This window comes from Mastigoproctus giganteus, chromosome 9 (genome assembly GCF_048544385.1).
Source record: "Mastigoproctus giganteus isolate SK-2022 chromosome 9, ASM4854438v1, whole genome shotgun sequence".
NCBI lineage: Eukaryota > Metazoa > Arthropoda > Arachnida > Uropygi > Thelyphonidae > Mastigoproctus > Mastigoproctus giganteus.
In genome coordinates, this window is record NC_143583.1 from 165073707 (window position 1) to 165080906 (window position 7200).

General features: G+C 40.8%; 1 pseudogene; it reads right to left on the reverse strand.

Moving 5' to 3' along the window:
- Window positions 1-509: 509 nt before the first annotated feature.
- LOC150080868 (eukaryotic peptide chain release factor GTP-binding subunit ERF3A pseudogene) lies at window positions 510-2625 on the reverse strand (annotated as a pseudogene).
- Window positions 2626-7200: the final 4575 nt, after the last annotated feature.

Sequence of the window (7200 nt, forward strand, 5' to 3'; positions counted from 1 at the left end):
AAGCTTATTTCGGAGATGTTTTATGTGAAAACATCTTTGACGAAAATCAAAACATTTTTAAAATCGAACAGCTAGAACCGAAGTTGTTAACAATGTAACGTTTTATGCTCACGCCGAATCAACGTTAGCAACATTAGCGTCCTACTTCAGTCCGAAATATTTAGTATGAACGATATAATGTTTTATGCACACGCCCGCTATTTACTCTACCGAATAATTACTCATTTGATTGTAGCCTAATTACTTATTTGATTACTATTGTGGATTATTGCCCATTTGATTGTAGCCATTTGTTGAATACTATGATTGCAACCAATACAAGTATTTGTATTGTTGGATTCCGCATTTTCGTTTCATTCCATAAGGTGCCGCTATAGATATTTTCACATCAATAACTTTCTGAGCAGTGAAAGGGACTGAATTCCACACTACTATAGCCTTTGTGTTCTCTTTTCTTTTTTTGCAAGTTTCTACAGGGATAAATTTGATGCATATCTCCACCACTAAAGCAGTATATTTCTCAGCTGGCATAATTCCTTTATAGATTTCATATACCTGGTTTAAAAGTGTTTAAGTTTTTTGGATTTTTTTTACAGAAGTTTCATTACTTCTTTAAAATGTTACAGACTCAATTTAGTTATGCTTGCTTTACTACCAAAGTAAAAAAAAAAATAGGAGAAAATTTTCTTTGCTTCATTGCATAAGTTTATACAGATTTTTGGATAGCTGCAGGAAGTACAGATCCAGTCATGGTGAACAGTTAGCAGTTCATTCACATTTCAATAGTTAGGAGCTTCCTGCTTTCACTGAACCATAATGCTATCTATTCTACAACTCGTAGTACTTTACCAATAGCAATAGTCTTTCCTTCATCTCGTAAAGTAAATCGTCCCATTTGAGGAAACTCTTTAAAGGATTCTAAACATATAACTCCTGCACATTCCATTCTCATTATTGCAATCTGGTCTTGTTTCACAAATCGTGGGCGGTTTTTACTTTTTTCTCCAGATTTCTTATCTATTAGACAAATCAAAGCCTTAACTGCTACTTCTTCTATTGAGGCATGGATGTGAAGCACAGCACTATATCCAGGACATATTATGGACTTGTGCTCTAGAATTACAACTTGAGCATCAAACACCTTTCCTGTCCTACAAGGGTTGTTGGCATCACAAAGAACAAAACCTGAAGACACTTCCTCCTCTTCCACTCCTTTTAATTTTATCTTCACATTTTCTCCTGATGTGACTGAAGAGACCTCATCTTCATCGGACCAAAGTTGTAAAACTTCGACTGGTTTCCTATTTGGCATCAAAAGTAATTGTTGATTTCTTTTGACCATCCCAGACTCAACTTTGCCTAATACAACAGTTCCCATATCCTTATATTTGTCGACAACAGGCATCCTAAAAGGCCCTTCAACCGGCCGATTTAATGGAGGAAGGCTATCAATATAATGAAGGAAACTAGGACCCCTGTACCATGGACATGTTTTTTCATCTGCTAAATCTCTTAAGAAAGCACCTGTGAGCCCAGAACATGGCATAAACATTAAATCTGTTTTTGGATTAAAGCCACATTTTTTAAGATATGGTATTAGTTTATCTCTACATTCAATATACCTTTCTTCAGACCACTCAACTGTTGGGTCATCCATTTTGTTTATCAACACTACTAAATGTTTAACTCCTGCAGTTTTAGCTAGCATAGCATGTTCCCTTGTTTGTCCTCCTCTTTCAAATCCGGTCTCAAATTCACCTTTGCGAGCAGAAATAACCAAAACCGCTAGATCTGCCTGACATGCACCTCCAATCATGTTAGGTACAAAACTACGATGCCCTGGAGCATCCAGAAGAGTAAAGTGTTTATTTTCTGTTTCAAAATAAGCCCGTCCAACTTCTACTGTTTTACCTTTATCTCTTTCCTCTTGGTTGGTATCAAGTGCCCAAGAAAGGTACCACGATTCTCTGTTTTTTTCCTTTGCTTCACGTTCACATTTTTCTAATGTTCTTTTGTCTACCATTCCCGTAAGATACAATAACTGACCACCAATAGTAGATTTACCAGCATCGACATGACCTATAAATACAACATTTACATGTTCCTTCCTTGGTCCTTCTTCTTCTTTCTTAACTATTTTTTTTTTTTATTTTTAGGGACTGCCTCAGTTTCTATTTCTTCTTCTTTTCCTTCTCCATCTCCAGTATGATTTGCTTCTATATCTACACTTTCCCAATCAGCTGGTGAATCATCACTTCCAGGAGAAACATCTTCAGATGTCTTATCGGGTGGTGGCTCTCCTTCTGCAGCTGCAGTATCTGGTGGGAGATCTTGATCAGCATCTTCGGTGGTTTCTTCATCCCCCTGTCCTTCCATTTGTGCCTTAGCAGCTGCTAAGGTAGCAAAAGAAGGCACAAATGGCGGAGCATTTATATTCAAAGAAGAAAATGGTTTTGAGAAATTATCGTCGCTTTTATCACTTCCTGTGTTCTCATCAGTATACTGTTCCCATGACTCCGGTGCTGCTTCCGTGTTCTTAGAGGAATCCATTCATCAAATAATTACTAATAACAACGGAGCTTTGATGTATATTTCGAACACTCCAACCCAACCAGGCCTTAAACCAACAAACCCATTCAGAGTGGTTACAGAAAAGCGAGACAGGATTTCAACGACGCCGAAGTCAAATGCAGAGTATTGTCGAGAGCATCGAGCAAGCCAACTTAATAAATAAAGGTGGAGGTAGCAATGAGCGAGAAAAACGACAATGATTGAGATTGCCTAAAAGACACACAGAAAATCGAGCTTTGGATTTAGCAGTGCCTTCAACCAGCAATGCCGCTGCTCCATCTAACAATAATGGTCCCGAAGTGAGTATTAATTATGTACAACGGAACATTTCTCCAATTGCAGAACAGATTAGTTTAAATGATCAAACTCCTTTTCCTTACATCGACTACTATTTACATAAGAACGCACATCAAGTGTCTGAAAGGATATTTATGAAAAATGATTTCTGGTCTGTATGCTACATTTTTGCGATCGTCTGTGGTTCGAAAACGACACAAAGAAACCAGCTGCTAAAGATACACCCTTGATACGACTGCATTTCCCGATGTTGACGTCGACGGGATCATTGTGTGTAATAGCTGCAGAGAACTTAAGAACAGCATCGTTCCAGTGTTATCGTAGTTGAACGGCTTTGTCTACCCAGAAATTACATTGCATTTACCGAAGTTGGATTTAGTGACAGAGAAGCTTATTTCTCCTCGCTTACCGTTCATGAAAATAAGGCGCTTGAGACATGCATATGAACAATACGACATTCTGGGCCAAGCAATAAATGTGCTTGTTTCAGTCAACACGATGGTCCATCGCTTGCCGAGGGAGATTGACTGATACCGGCACATTGATCACTTGGCCCAGAATTCCGTATTGTCCGCATGCGTGTCTCAGGCGCCTTATTTGTGCATATAATACACAAGAAAATGCACTAGTCCAGCAATTTGATCGGGTTAGTATGAAAACAAGTGGCTTCAATATTTGGTCGACATGTCTCTCTATCGATTGTATTACATCACGATAGATCAGTTGTTCTTTGATGACAGTCACATGTAAATTAATTATCTAAAAACGACATAAGCAAAGTGGTTCCAATCGAGGAAAGTCTCATCGCCCAACAGCAAACGTTGTGTAGCGACGATAAATATCTTGGAATAAGCCCAGAAGAAACTAACATACCACAGAGCACGCAGAGGAACTGTCCTTTCCCAGCATTTATCTTGGATAATTCGGAACGTTTAGAGAGAATTTACGTGTGATTCCGTTCATGATGGCAATGAGCGAGCTCAGACGATCTGACCGACGCAACGTTACTTCATATCATCTCCTTGACGTAGCAATGAAGGTAATGAGATTGAGAACGAGTGACTCTTTGACATTGGCTTTCAAATACATAGGTAAAAATAGAAAACTAACGCGCGAGTAAGATCAATCCAAAGAATGCATTAACAGCTGTATCGAAAACAATTTGGCCTTCCTAAGGACAATTCCAATCTCGACCTGCTACTCGGCTCAACTTAAGCGCGATCTATTCGCTATGATTAGACAGCTCGGTAAACCTACAATGTTCTTGAATCTGAGTGCCAATGAAATCGGTTGGGCGCGCTTGCTTCAGCTATTGTACAAGCTAGAGAATAAGTGGCGCAGTATTAGTGAGGACGATGCGAGCAACATTGACTTCGTGCAGAAGGCGACGCTAGTGAACGAAGACGCTCTAACTTGTGCGATAGATGGTGGATGTAATTATGAACATATTGCAGTCGAAACGTTATAGCACGTTTGGTCAATTTTACCTGGTCAACTTTTCAAGCGCTTAGAATTTTAACATCGCGGTAGTCCACACGCGCACATTTTGCTGTGACTAAATAATGCTCCCAAAGATTTGAGCAAGAACAAAGAAGACGCCATCGCAATGATCGACAAGTTAGTGTGGCTCTGCTAGCGAGGCTTCAGGGAGCTTCAAACGCACAAACATGCATTCACATGTTACAAGAAAATAACGCCGGTTAAACGACAGACGTGTCGATTTGAAGCAGCATTCATGCCTTGTCGCACGAATGGTGCTTCAAATCGACAGAATCGTGTTAACACCTGGTTTTGGGACACGTCAAAATCGCGACACGGAAATAGCGCGTCGCGAAATCGTCATTTCAGCGTTCTGATCACTTCTGGTTTGTTGATAAAATCGACAAACCTGAAGGAACATCATTCCAGGTAAAATCGTTATTTTCGGTCTGTCGATCAAATCGCCAAACCAGAAATGACGTCATTTTCGTCATTGAGAACTGATTCACCCCCTCTTTCGTCCATTTGGAATTCACTGTTCTGTTACTATTTTGCGACACATCATTTTCGTGTCGCAAAATCATCGTTTCCGGTTTGTCGATCAAACCGAAAAACCGGAAGTGAAGTCATTTTCGTGTCGCAAAATCGTGACAAATTAAAAAAAACCCACCGAGTTCTGATCTTAGCTTTTTGGTGAAGCATTTTAAATGCTGCTTACATCCAATGCTAGATAGCAGGGTATTTGTTATGAACAAAACTTTTGACTACGTTTCTGAGCAGGTCAAGTCTGCCGTAGTATCTGCCTTGACTTCAGCAATCAAAATCAATTAGTGTCTAATGGAATATCCAAACAAAAACCTACAGGAAAAAAATGTTACTTAAGCTAACATTTTTTTTCCTGTAGTATTTTTTAAAAGCATACTGTACTTGTAAACAATCCTATTGCTGCATTTTTTTTTCATCTTAAATGTGTATTTTTTCCAGTGAAATTTAATATCTAGTGCAGTGTGGAAATTAAAAAAAACCTGCTTTTTCTTTAAAAAATCCTGGTCTCCTCCAGTGTTTTGTGAAACACTTCTGGTTTTTGAAAAAAATTCTCCCGTTCGCTTTTTTTTGGCCCGAAAACTTTTTTCTTTCTTACAAATACCTGATCTGCAGCTTTTTGAAAGTCAAAAGTTGGTAGCTACTCCGATGAGCCAAAACATTATGACCACCTGTCTAATATGGTGTTGGTCCTCCACGTGCAGCCAAAACAGCTCGTACCGACGAGGCATTGACGCTACAAGATTTCTAAATGTGTCTTGTGGTATCCGGTACCAACACGTAACCAGCAGATCCTTTTAACTCCTGCTAGGTCGGTGGTTGAGATGCCGCAGATCGGAGTTGCTGTTCCAACACAAACCACAGATGCTGGATGGGATTGATGTCTGAGGAATTTGGAGGCCAGGCAATACCTGGAAGTCTTCCTCATATTTCGCGAACCAGTATCGAACAGTCCGGGCGGTGTGGCATGGCGCATTATCCTGCTGAAAGATGGCACCGCCAGAGAGGAAGACCATTGCCATGAAAGGGTGTATCTGGTCGGCAGTGATGTTTAGGTAAGTGTAAAGTGTTTTCGTGTCTAACGGCACTAGGAGTTTCCCCCCCATCTTCGTGTAGATTTAATTGTGGGTGTTACAGTTCACTGTTAAGGCCAGAGATTTAAAAGTGTGCGGGCTATGAATATGTGTGGTGTTATGTACACCACACATATTCATAGCCCATTGTTCTTCTGTCTATTTAGCCATTTGGCTCCTATTGGGAGACACCGTTGCACACACTTAGCCTCGTGGAGGCAGACTAGGTACTCAGTAGCTCTATATTTTACTCTGGCATTCCCTGCCACCTAGTTTCCTGAGATTTCAGTGGCTAGGGCCTATGTAAAAAAAAAAAAAAAAAGAAAAAAGTAGTTGGGGGTGAGCACTAGGATAGGAAAAGCCAAATGGATTATAAACGATGTAATTTGGACGTAATTAAACTTTGGAACTTGTGTGGGGCTTACGCTAGTGTATAGATAGAGTAGGGGAAGGAGACCGAAGACTGGGGGTGAGAGGTAGAAATATGGGGACGATAGAGAAGGTGACCCCAATATGGTCAATGAGGCTGGCCCAGGCCCCACCCGGAGGAAAGGGGGAAAGAGAACCGTCATCTTCCCCGCCAGGGAACATGAATAAAGGCACCACGCAAAGGAGTGCAGAGCAGATGGTCCATGTGGTGTGCAGGGAAAAACCATCTCATGTCATCGTCAGTTGGTTAACATCTGATCCTGGTACGTGTACAAGTTCAATGTCACGTTGGTTCGAGTCCATCTGCCATCAAGCTTTAGTGGTTGATATCAAATCGTTTGTGATCTTGCGCATCTATTAGTGTCAGGTTCAGGTGCTATGTATGACAATACCGGTAGTATTGTCATACATAGGGCTTATGTCCATTCCACTGAAGTTGTCACGTTTATGGGATATGTCAGTGGCGTTCCACGACACTAAGTAACCTACGCCTCGTGAAGATCTCCTGGGCGAAGTCGGAGAATGCCAGATATTACTCCTTTGTGTATTCCTTCCAAATATTCCTCCCAGGTGGTGTTCCTGTCTTCTGGGTAAGTAGGTCAGTTTTGTTATCAGGATGTTGCGGAGGTCGTCATAAAGCTGGCAGTCATACATGAGGTGCTGCCAGTTCTCCAGGCCTTGATTGTTCCATGCCTTGTTAAAAGATATGTTGGCCGCAATCCCGGTGAGAACCAGCTCAGTGCCATGGGGAAGATCCGGTCGATCTTGGGAACAAATTTCCTGGTAATTTCTCCAGTGTGGGAATGAT